Source organism: Oryctolagus cuniculus, chromosome 4, assembly GCF_964237555.1.
Source record: "Oryctolagus cuniculus chromosome 4, mOryCun1.1, whole genome shotgun sequence".
Classification (NCBI taxonomy): domain Eukaryota; kingdom Metazoa; phylum Chordata; class Mammalia; order Lagomorpha; family Leporidae; genus Oryctolagus; species Oryctolagus cuniculus.
The window spans coordinates 119525829-119539548 of record NC_091435.1 but is presented as its reverse complement, the minus strand read 5'-3'; positions in this window follow the sequence as shown (position 1 = coordinate 119539548).

Genomic DNA, 13720 nt, shown 5'->3' with positions numbered 1-13720 from the left:
GACTGGAAGTCTCTGGAAGAAAAAGTCATCACTCCCTGCAAGGAGAATGGAGGTTATATAAGAATGATGTGCAGACAAGAAAAATGTCACTCCTGTGAGAGGTCACTCATGGTGAAGCGTCTCCAAAGGTTGATGGATGGGCCAATATGGCCAGCTATGAGTATGAAAACCAGTTTGTTAGGGTGTCTTTGAGTCATTCAACTATACAAGTCCTTGTTAACAGGCACAAGGGACAGATCAGTGATTAAGACAGACAAGGGCAATCTTAAGATTCATATTCTTAGAGGGAGATAAGCAAGATCATTTCTTGGGATCTTAAATGCTGGGAAGATAATAAGAGGATGTGATGAAGAGCAACTCTACAAACAGAGCATTTCTGGAGGACCATTGGCATTGTTAAGGAAGAAATTACTAATAACCTGTCCCTTCTCCATTGAGTAGCTGTGAGCTTTCAGTACAAGGTATTGTGAACATCAGTTGTGAGTCTTTGAAGACAAATTCATTCAGCTACATAGATAGAGTAATAATCATCGGGATTATTCTGGCACTTACTACTTCAGATCACCTAGCAGCAGTTGTGTCAGAATGTCTGGTAAATTGAGTTAAATGCTACCTTTATTCAAAGACTGGTAAAGCTCTACTCTGTGGAGTTTGGTCTGCTTTAGAGTTCCTGTGGATAATTCTGCCAGAAGTAACCATGCTTTCTACAAGGAATTGTGATGTGTGTTTTAAGCTTTGTTGAATTCTAGGAATAATGTCCTGGTATACTTGGTGTAAACTCCCAGATCCATTCTAATAACAGATATAAATCAAGAATAAGTAACACTATGTGTGTCCTGCCTGAAATCTCTGCCTGTGGTCAACTGGTCTTGGACATATGAGTATCTGTGAGGGTGAGTTTATAAGCTGGTTAAGTTCTGCTGGAACAAGAGTTCTAGCTGGTTGTTTCCATTTAACAATGACTGTCTCGTCTTCTACAAGAGAGCTCTCAAAGGGCATCATCTATCCACACACAAGTGTAATGTTTTAAACAAGTAACCTGTATCTCGAATTTTCAAAAAAAATGACAATTTTAGGTAAATCAGTCCAAGTCAATGATTATGCTGTAGGCGTTTTATTTGCATGGACGAATTAGTTTGTACTCTTGCCACTGCTGATTTATCTGCATTTCATCAGAGAGCATTGTAAGAGTCCAAAAGAGAAGCCACAAGACAGAAGCAAGGGGGCCAGTGCTGTGGCATAGTGGGCTAAGCCTCCGCCTGCAGTGCGGCATCCCATATGGGCTCTGGCTCTAGTCCCAGCTGCTTCTCTTCTGATCCACCTCTCTGCTTTGGCCTGGGAAAGCAGTGGAGGTTAGCCCAAGTGCTTGGGTCCCTGCAACTGTGTGGGAGACCCAGAAGTTCCTGGCTCCTGACTCCTGGCTTCTGGCTCCAGATCAGTTCAGCTCTAGCCATGGCGGCCATTTAGGGAGTGAATCAACGGATGGAAGACCTTTCCATCTGTCTTTCTCTCTATATATAACTCTACCTCTCAAATAAATAAATAAAATCTTAAAAATAATGAGGCTCAAAAGTTGTGTAGCTTTTTTTATGTTTGCTTTGCCATATTCTATTGTTCAAAAGCAGGTATAAGACTGTTAAGGATTCAAGGGGTGGGGATTATACAAGGGCATGAGCACCAGGAGGTGAGACTGGGGGCTGCTGAGAGTATCTGGAAAGGAGCTACCACACAGCTCCAGGCCAAGTGCAAGCTCAGATGTGTGTTATTGTACTGGTCCTTTGCTGAAAATCAAGTGTGTCTGAATGATGTATTTCAGGGGTGGGAAACATCTAGCCTACCACTTAAGGTCCATGACATCATTTTGTCGGCCCTGCCAATGCAAGTGTAGGTGGGACTTGAAATTCAACAGATCCATAGCAGGCTAATTTTTAAGTTGGTAACTTCATATGGCCAACAAATGATGTTGTAAGTCTCTGGATAGCCCTTGGCAGATAAAAGTTTCTTCACCCCGATGTATTTAATCACTAGCTAAGCCAAGCCGTGACTGCCATCCCCGCCTGTGAGCCAGGCATTTTCACCAAGACTGTTATATGACCCACTATTTCTTTTTGTTGACAAATCCCTGGCACATCTGTTTCTTCCTTATCAAAGCCTTTTTGCTGCAGATGGGAAAAAATAGGAGAATAAAATATAACAAGTTCATAGAAAATTTGTGTTGTCTTTTCAATCCTCATAGCATTTAAAGCTCATGTGGTTAAGATGCTGCTTCTGACACTTGCACCCCATATTGGAGTGTGTGGGTTCAAGTTCTGGCTCCACTGTCAATTCCAGCTTTCTGCTAATGCACATCCTGGGAGGCAGAAGCAATGGACTGAGAAACTGGGCCTCTTCTACCTATGTGAGAGACTGGATTGATTTCCTGGCTCCTGGCTTTGCCTTGGCCCAGCCCCTGTTGTTGCAGGCATTTGGGGAGTAAACCAGTGTCGCTCCCCCTCTTCGTGGAGGAACGACACAGGACCCTGCGTTGTTCTTTCGTCTGCTCGGCCCTCCCCGGGTTTGCTGCTGGTTCTTCCCGGGTTGGCTGCCGTCCCTCCACCTCCGTGGAGGGGCAGGCCCCCCTGCCACTTTCCCCACTTCCGCAGGGGCTGCTCAGATGTTCCTCAGGTGTTCCCTTTAGATGTTCCTGGTGCATATTGTCTCTCTCCTCCTTTATAGTCCTCTTCCACCAATCCCAACTCTGCTACCCACACGCCGAGTACGCTGCTCTCCTCCAATCAGGAGCAGGTCCTGCTGTTTATTGGTTGAACTGGAGGCAGCTGTGTAGAAGCTGTTTACTCCTCTCCCTGCGCCATATTGTGGGAGAGCAGATGCATAGAATAAGTCTTAATTCAAGTAACTTAGTCCAGTCCGAGTTGCTCCCCACAAACCAGTAGATGGATGATCCTCTATGTCTCTGTCTCCTTGCCTTTCAAACAAATAAAATTGATTAACAATTTTAATTATATACCAATTAGGTACTTAATTTAAAAAGAGGTATTCTAAAAAAAAAGAGGTGTCCTTATGTTTAAAAAAACAAAATCATTTGAGGTAACTTGAAGGTTATCTGAAAATCATAGAGGTGAATAAAAGATCAAAACTGGTATGTGATAAAACCAAGCTTAGACAGTAACAGCTAAGTCCAAGACTTAGTTGGCACTGTATAAATATTCATATCTAAATCATGGTCATGATTCTGTTGCTGGCTCCTGCTCTGGCAGTTTGCTGCACTCTTTGCAGAGAGGAAAATGATTTGCCTTGCTGAAAAACTTTATCACAGCCATGCTTCACCTCACCTGGACTGACAGCTCTCCTCTCTAAGTGAAGGAGGCCCATTAATAATAAAACTAGGCAGCTTCCAGTGCAAATAAATTAATATACTAAAAGAGATAGCCTCTTGTAGTTGGAGTGATGCTTAGGACATTAATATTATAGTGTACAAATTACATTTTTTTTTAAATTTTAGAAAAGTTATTTTCTGTTACCTATTTTTAAAATGTACCAGAGGTCTCTTGAATAACCAGCAGGTGTATGTGCTCATAGCTGCCACAACCTCCCAGAATGCAAAATAGTCATGGTCAGCAGATGGGGGTGGGGGTGAAGGTGGGGGTAAAAAATTCTGCTGAAGGAAATAAGTGAAATAAAAGGCCCAACGTCTTTAAGAGATTATTTCCTTTGAGGCAGCCTTTTTTTATTTTGTGTAGCATTTATCAGGTTGTGATTCAGTTATCTCTTGCTGTAGGGCAAACCATCCCAAAATTCAGTTGCTGGAAAAATATCAGTTTCACATTTCTCACAATCCTGAGGGCTGACTGGGTGCTTCTCCAGTGTTCTTTGGGCTCATTCACAAGATTACATCAGCTGTAGCAAAGGTCAGCAAAATTTCTGTAAAGGACCTGATAGTATTTTAGGCTTTGCCTCTATTGCATATTCTTTTTTGTTATATCTCTTTTTTTGATTTTTTAAAGATTTATCTTTATTTGAAATTCAGAGTTTTTAAAATTTTTTATTATAAACACTTTTATTTAGTAAATATAATTTTCCAAAGTACAGTTTATGTATTACAATGGCTTTCCCCCCATAACTTCCCTCCCACCCGCACTCCTCCATCTCCTGCTCCCTCTCCCATTCCATTCACATCAAGATTCATTTTCAATTCTCTTTATATACAGAAGATTAATTTAGTATATATTAAGTGAAGATTTCATCACTTTGCACCACACAGAACATAAAGTGTAAAATACTGTTTGAGTACTAGTTATAGCATTAATTCACATTGGACAACACATTAAGGACAGAGATCCCACATGAGGAGTAAGTACACAGTGAATAAGCCATTAAAAACACAAAGGCCTGGGATTGGCACTGTGGCACAGTGAGTTAAAGCCCTGGCCTGAAGTGTTGGCATCCCATATGGGCGCTGGTTCTGGTCCCAGCTGCTCTCCTTCTGATCCAGCTCTCTGCTATGGCCTGGGAAAGCAGTACAAGATGGCCTGAGTGCTTGGGTCCCTGCACCCACATGGGAGACCCGGAAGAAGCTCCTGGCTCCTGGCTTTGGATTGGTGTGGCTCCAGGTGTTGCAGCCATCTGGGGAGTGAACCAGCAGATGAAAGAACTCTCTCTCTCTCTCTCTCTATATATATATATACCTCTCTCTGTAACTCTGTTTCAAATAAATAAAATAAATACTAAAAAAAACCTCAAAGGCCAAGGGTCCTGCAAAAACAGGCCTGGGCAACAGCTTATAGTTTGCAGTCCCTGAACCAGTTTCAGCTGAGTTGAAGGCCATGGTAGCCTCAGTCACATGTTTGCTCTCAACTCCGTGTGGCCTCCCATCCTCTGGTAGGCTACATGGTCTGTCTATGGGCAAAATCCAGAAGAGTGGAGGCAGAAGCTATAAGACTTCTTAAGGCACAGCTTTGAAATTCATTTAAAGTCACATATGTCACACTCTGCAGATCAAAGCAAATCACAAGGCAAATCCAGATTTAAGGGACAGGCAAATAGACTGCCTCTAGATGGGGACAGCTACAGATATTATTGTGGTCACAGCTAGAGGAGCTAAGTAGCAGATTTCTTCCATGTGTACTGCCAAGGGAGATTTACAGGTGATGCTGATCTCAAGTATAGATCAGATCTCATCAGAGCATTGTTTGAATAACATCAAATTGAGTCAAAACTTTGAATTTTGGATCCCAGATGGCAGTTGCTGTTCTTACTTTCTTCTTTTGCCAACATCGGCAATCTTTATAATTCTATGAGTACCCCCCTCATCACTCGCAATACTTATTTACAGGTATCTCTCCCATGAGATTATTAACTCCCTGGGGAAGAGACCACCAGGGCCTTACAACTTTGCCCTGCAGTACCAATAATGCATACAGATATGTGTGGAATTTAATTGAATATGTTTTGAATTTAATTGAATAGCCTTACTGAGGCTTAAAAGTCAGACAATTTAAGAATCCAACATGACCTACAAATTCCATAAGAGAAGCACATATCAAAAGGTTATTTTTCACACCCAAATATTGTCTAATCGATCAGATGGTTAAGCTTTGTAGCAGTTTTCCAAACATATAATCAAGCATTAGGAAGCATATGCTTAATAAGTTCACACTAGTAATCATCTTTAAGGATATATTATATTTTAACCTTAAATGTAACAGTAGTTTATAATATATACAGTCTGCGGTCCATGACAGAGGTGTTTCTGGAGAGGGCTTCTCATCTTCAGCAAGTGCAGCTATTAGTTGCTCATTGAATTTTTCAGCAAGTGCTTTCTCCAAAACCTCAACATCCTTTTTCTTCCACCTGATGGAAAGCTTTGACAATTTATCATGTTTGGGAGCAGCTGGGGTATATTCCTAATTGATGATTTGCTATCTTGTATTTCTTACTTGACTATCCACATCTTTCATTCTCTTCAGCATTTTCCTCCAGTGTCTCCTGTCTTACTGAACTTGACGGATGGTACTGCTTTTGTGCACATGCAGGCAGTATCTTCAGTCTCATCTGCCTCCTTCCTTTGTGTTACAAATACAGAAATGATAACATGTATATTGCACTTTAAAAAAAGATTTATTTATTTGAAAGACAGAGTTACACAGAGAGAAGTAGAGATAGAGAGACCTTCCATCTGCTGGTTCATTCCCTGGATGGCCTCAAAGGCGGGATCAATGGCAGGGTCCAAAGCCAGGAGCCAGGAGCTTCTTCCTGGTCTGCCACTTGGGTGCAGGGGCCTAAGCACCTGGGCCCTCCTCTGCTGCTTTCCCAGGAGCATTTGCAGGGAGCTGGATCAGAAATGAAGCAGCTGGGGCTTGAACTGGTGCCCATATGGGATGCCAGTACTGCAGATGGCAGCTTTAACCACTAAGCCACAGTGCTGACCCCAGTATATGGCACTTGGACACCAACAAAATGCATTCATACACACTATATCAGTTTATTCTTAATATATCAATCCTATGAGATGGATACTACCATGACCATCTTTTAGAAATACCTGAAACTTAACAGGCAGAAACCAACCTCAGTATTTCCCAGGATTCCTGATTTGGTTAAAGCAGTCCATTTTTTAGTCATCCAAGTCTGACTGCTAAATCTTCCTTTCCCCTTACAATACGTGACTTAGTGACTTAGTCAGTCACTAAGACCATGTTGTCTCTCTCTCTCTCTCTCAAACCCCTAATCCTGAAAAATTCTCATTTCATCTAGATCTGTGTCAAATCTTTATCATAATTTTAATATTTTTACATTCCATCAGGATTGTATACATTTTTATTAACATGTAATAATTGTTCCTCTTCATGTGTTGTAGTACAATATTTACAGCATGCACTGATCAAATCATGGTAATTAGCATTCCATAGCCTTATCATTTTTTTTTTATGTTTGGAGACATTGAGCTTCTCTCTTCTGGTTCTTCATAAAATATGTTAATCAGTAACTGTAGTACACTCACTCCTCTAAGGAACATTAGAACATATTTCTTCTAGTTGACTCTTTTGAATACCCATTTTCCAAACTCCCTCTATTCTTCTTCCTCAACCTCTAGTAATCACTATTCTGTTTAGATCCACATTTTTAAGAACTTCCACAGATGAGAGGAAAACATGAGATTTGTCTATCTATATCTGACTTATTTCACTTAACATGATGTCTTCATTCTTTATGTCTGGTATCACAGTTCCATGTTTATTACAGCACTATTCACAATATCCAAGATATGGAATCAACATAGCAGTCCATCAAGGATGAATGCAGTTTAAAAATGTGGTGTATATACACAGTGGAATGATATTCAATTACAGAGGAATGTTTCAGAATCTTACGTCTGCTACTTGGACTTCCAACTTGTTCATCTGGTCCTTCGCATTACCACCAGGGCGGTCTTCCTCAAACCCAACTTTTTCGTGCACACCTGCTTAAATCAGTCAGTAGCTAGTTTCACAGGGGGCACAATCCAAAGGCCATGGAACCCTTCACAATCTACCTCAGCCTACCAACTCTTGCTGTTCTGATATGCACACTGCTTCCTCAGAATGCAATTTTATTCTCTGGTGCCCTCCCTGCTAGAACCACACCCATTTAACTCACTGAAGTCCCAAGACCTCCATAGCATTTCTTCTTAAAGATAAATGTGCATAGGCCTATCTGGGGGATCTGAGCATCTGCACTTTAATAAATCCATTGGTGATAGAATACTGCTGGTTGTCAGTATATGTTGCGCACTATAGCTGCACTTTTTGCTAGAAATCTTCTCAATGCTAAAAATGTTCTCTGTGTTTTACTCCACAGTAGGCACTAATCATGGGCAGCTACTGTGCACTTGAAATGTAATTGAGATTGAGGAACTTAATTTTAACTGTACTCAATTAAAATTTCAGAAGCCACATGTGGGTAAGTGTCCACCACATTGAGTAATGCTGATCTATAGAAATGCCTTCCAGTCCATTGTGTAAAAAGATTAGAAGTTGCCACTGTATGATAACATGAAAAATCCAAATTGAAAAATCAACAGCTGTTCTTGGATCTGGAGAGATCATAGGGCAAACCACTGCCCATCAAAATGAAGAGACAGACAGGTAAAGGTAGAGAATTATAACCTACAGGAACAGAAACCCAAAAGGTGAGTCTTTCACAGAATCAGTGCTCTGGAAGGAAAAGTGAAATGATTAGTTGCTGGTGGCTTGTGTAGGCAGGTCTAAGGATTAAAGACTCCAGAGTATTCAATAATGAAGATGCCCCCACATTTTGTGAGTTTTACCTCCTGGAGTTCTATCAGGTTCATTCAGTGACTATCAGAGTAAAAAATCACTTGGTGCTACTGGCAGAGGAAGAGAAAAGGAACTCCAGGGCCTTCTGCTCTTCTTAACAAGGTCTGCCCTCAGGAGAAATTGGCTAACCAGAGCCTAGAGACTGTAACAGAGCTTAACTGATCTAGGAGAAGGGAAATGCTCAGCTCTAACTGGCAATTGAGTTACACATGGAGGAAGGAAAATACCCAACCCCAGGTCCCCGTAACCATCCCATTCCACTTCAGGTGTGTGTTTTGGGTTGCAGGTAATGGGGGAGACTGAGAAGCACATATGAAGTCCACATTAGAGGCACAGGCTCACTAAAAGGCTGAGATTTGATCAGAGAGTATGGAATACATCCCATACCACTCACCTTACCAGCATATTACCAATGGCCTATTTAACCTGTAAATCAAGTAATATTATCAAGAAAAAGTTACAGGGAATATTAAAAGGCAATAACATAGTTGAAGAGACAGAATAAACAAAAAAACTAAACTTAGATATGGCAGGAATATTTGAATTAACAGACAATGAATTTAAAGCTTCTATGATTAATATGCTAAGGGTTCTAATGAATACAGTAGACAACATGAAAGAATGGATGGGCAAGGTAAGCAGAGAGATGTAAGGACCAAAAAGAAATGCTAGAGATGAAAAACACTGTAACAAGATGAATAATGCCTTTGAGAGGTTCACTAGTTTGATTGACACAGCTCAGGAAAGAATCTCTGAGCTTGAAGATATCTCAACTGAAACTGCCAAAACTGAAAAAGCAGAGATTTGAAAGGCTGAAAAAAGAGAATGGGATATTCAAGAGCTGTGAGACATCTGCAAAAGATATGACTGCAGAGTAGCTTATGTACTATTTTTTGTAATAAATGTAATAACTACAAAAGGAAGAAGAAGAGGAGGAGGAGACAGTATGAGCAGACTTGTATCTACTAAAAAAAACTGAATCGGTAATTTTGAGCCTTCCAAACAGAAACATTAGGCCCGTGGAGGTTCACCAGTGAATTCAAACAAACACTGAAGGAATAAATTATACAAATTTTCTCCAGAAAACAAGCAGAGGGAATACTTCTGAACTCATTCCTAGGAGCCAGCATTGGTCTAATACCAAAATCAGACAAAGATATTAAAAGAAAACTATAGACCAATATCTCTTGAATAAAAAGGCAAATATGCTCAACCAAATTTAAGCTAATTTAATCCAACAGTTGTCAAAAGAATAGTACACCACGACCAAGAAGGATTTACCCCAAGTACACAAGGCTGTTTTAAGATTCAAAAACTGGGGCCGATGCTGCAGTGCAGCAGGTTAAAGCCCCAGCCTGCAGCACCGGCATCCCATATGGGCTGGTTCAAGTGCTGGCAGTTCCTCTTCTGATCCAGCTCTCTGCTATGGCCTGGGAAAGCAGTAGAGGATGGCCCAAGTTCTTGGGCCCCTGCCCCCACGTGGGAAGCCGGAAGAAGCTCCTGGCTCCTGGTTTCAGATCAGCTCTGCTCTGGCTGTTGCGCTCTTTTGGGGAGTGATCCAACAGAATGGAAGACCTCTCTCTCTGGTTCCACCTCTCTGTAACTCTATCTTTCAAATAAATAAAATAATTCTTTAAAAAACAAAATTCAAAAACCAATTAATGAATTCCATCACAGCAGTATGCTAAAGAAGAAAAATCACATGATAATATCAATAGATGCAAAAAAGCCAATACTCATTCAGGATTTAAGAAAACCTTTTGTAAACTGGAACTAGGAGCACTCTCTCAACTTAATAAAGAATACACACACACACACACACACACACACAAACCCTACAGCTAACATTATATTTAATAGTGAGAAACTAGACGTTCTCCCACTAGGTCCAAGATTAAGGCAAGAATGTCCTCTTACCACTGCTTTCTTAAAATGATATTAGAACGCTGGTGCTGTGGCTCAATAGCCTAATCCTCCACCTAGCGGTGCCGGCACACTGGGTTCTAATCCCGGTCGGGGCGCCGGATTCTGTCCCGGTTGCTGCTCCTCCAGGCCAGCTCTCTGCTGTGGCCCAGGAGTGCAGTGGAGGATGGCCCAAGTGCTTGGGCCCTGCACCCCATGGGAGACCAGGAGAAGCACCTGGCTCCTGCCATCCGATCAGCACAGTGTGCCGACCACAGCGCACCAGCTGTGGCGGCCATTGGAGGGTGAACTGACGGCAAAAGGTGTGAGGAGCAACTGAGACTAGACTAAATTACTGGAACTAGGGCTAATTCTATGCATCTGATCTCCCACAATATGGCGCTGAGAGAGAGCAAACAACTTCTACGCAGCTGCCTTGCCAATTTGACTAACAAGTGGCAGGAGCTGATCCTGCTCCTGATTGGAGGAGAGCAGCGTGCTCGGCGTGTGGGAAGCAGAGTTGGGATTGGTGGAAGAGGACTATAAAGGAGGAGAGAGACAGCATGCACCGGGAAACGTCTGAGGAACATCTGAGCAACCCCTGAGAGCCGGCCGGCGGTGTGCTGCTCCTCCGCGGAAGCGGGGAAAGCGGCAGGGGTGCCACCCCTCCGCAGAGGCGGGGGGGCCGGCAGCTAACCCAGGAAGAGACGGGGAAAGAGAACAGCGCAGGGTTTGGCTGGCAGCAAACCCGGGAAGGGCCGGGCAAAAAGAACAGTGCAGGGTCCAGTGTCGTTCCTCCACGATTGGGGGAGCGACAAAAAGGAAGACCTTTCTCTCTCTCTCTCTCTCTCTCTCTCACTGTCCACTCTGCCTGTCCAAAAAAAATGATATTAAAAGTCTTAGAAAATGTAGTAAGAAAGGGAAATAAAAGAGATGCCATTTGGGAAGAAATGAGTAAAACTATATTTGCCCACAAATGACATGATGTCTATGCAGAAAATCCAAAAGATAAAAAAAAAAAAAATGCTCCAAGAACTAATAAGTAATTATAGCTAGGTTGCAGGATGCAAAGTTAATCTATAAAAGTTGATTTCTTTCCTATATATCAACGATGAACAAGTGGGATTTGAAATTACATCACAATACCATTTAGATTAGCACCTCCAAAATAGAAATACTAAGGTATAAATCTAACAAGATATGTGTAATATCTATATGAGGAACACTATCAAATTCTCATGAAAGAAGAATGAATGGAGAAGATAGTCCATGTTTATATAGAAACCTCAGGATCATCAAGATGTCAGTTCTTTTCAACATAATCCATAAATTCAATTCAATCCTACTCAAAATTCCAGCAACTCATTTTGTATATATTGACAAAATGATTTTAAATTTTATATTAAGAGACAAAATATCTAGGATAGCCATCACAATATTGAAGAAAAAGTTGGAAGAATGACAGTAATGACTCCAAGGCTTATTATAAAGCTATGGTAATCAGTGTGGTATTAAAAAAAGAGACAAAAAGACAAATGGAACAGAATAAAGTTCCCAGAAATACACCTGTATAAATAATAAACTGATCTTTGACAAGAGAGCAAAGGCAATACAATAGAGAAAAGACAGTCCTTTCAATAAACAGTGCTGCAACAACTTGATATTCACATGCCAACAAAATGAATCTAGACACAGACTTAACACTTCCTGATTCTCTCTGATTAGATCACAGACTTAAATGAAAAATCCAAACTATGAAACTCCTAAAGCATAATACAAGACAAAATCGAAATGTCCTTGGATTTGATGCTAATCTTTTATAAGCAACACCAAACACACAGTCCATGAAAAACAATTGGTATATTAGACTTCATTAAAATTTCTGCTCTGCAAAAGATGGTTAAGTGAATAAAAACACAAGCCATTTACTGTGAAAATATTTTTAGAAGATATATTTGATAAAGGACTTTCATCCCAAATACACAGGGGGAAAAAACTCTTAAAATCCAACACTAAGAAAACAATCTTACTAAACAATGTGCCAAAGACTTTAACGGAGCAAATACTAGAAGGAAGCATGAATGAATTGCTTTATCATACAAGAGAGGGAGCACTTAACAAATCATGAATCAAAATTAAGAAGCAGTAAAAGTTTCTTAATCCTGAATATATAAAAATATTTTTATGAGGAAGAAAACCATAACAAAGAAAAAACTAATATATATCATTAGAGGGCTTATATTTTTCTCATGATTTCATTATGAACATTTTTCAAACAGGATAAATCTGACATTTTTCAAACAGGATAAATCTGAAAAATATTTATAGAGACCACCCAAATAGCCATCACATAAATTTTACCCTTAGCATTTTATTGTACTTAGTTTTATCACATAGTTATATACATTTGTCCATCCATCAGTTAATTTTAATTTTGGATGTATTTCAAAGTAAATTTCACACATCAATACATCGCTGTCTAAATCCTTCTGCAGGTATATCATTACCAGAATTAAATGTTTGTTTACAGGTTTTGTTCCTGATACAAAATTTAAATACAAGGAAATGCACAAATCTTAAGTGTACATTCACTGATTTTTGACAAATGCATATGTTTGTGTAAATGATAACCATAGGGTTAATATTAGAAGTATATAGAATTCTCAAAATTGAGAAACTGAAAACAATAAGAAAATAGGTAAATGAACAGTTTCACAAAAAAGAGATGGCTTTAAACATAAGGAAAGATGCCCAATCTACCCATAATAAAAGAAATGCTTAACAGTGATCAATCCAAAGGGAAATTAAGAAAAGAATCCCATTTACAATAGCATCAAATAGAATAAAATATTTAGGAATAAACTTAACCAAAGAGGTTAAAGAATTGTACACTGGAAACTACAAAACATAGCTGAAAAAAAATTAAAAAGCCACAAATAAATGCAAAGACATCTCATTTTCCCATCGTCAGAGATCGAAAGGTTATGATGTCAATACTACTTAATCTGCAAATTAAATATAATCTCCATCAGAATCCCAATGAAGCTTTTTTCTTTTTTTGAGAAATAGAAAATTTAATCCTAAAATTTACATGGAATCTCAAAGAACCATAAATAGCCAATGACATCTTGAGAAAAAAGAACAACGTTGGTGATCTCACACTTCCTATTTCAAAGCTTATTACAAAACTATGGTAATCAAAACAGTGCGTTACTGGCATAAGGAAAGACAAATAGAGAGCCTAGAAACAATCCTTAGCATGGTCAAATGATTTTCAATAAGTATGTCCAGATCATTCATGGGAAAAGAACAGTCTTTTCAACAAATGGTCCTGGAAAATGGGGTACCAACATGCAAAACAATGAAACTGCACCCTTATTTAACACCATAGGCAAAAATTAACAAACTAGATCAGTGACCTATACATAGGAGCTACAACTATAAAACTCTGAAAAGACAAAGGAAAAATAAAACAAAACACAAAGGAAAACTTTTAAAAGAAG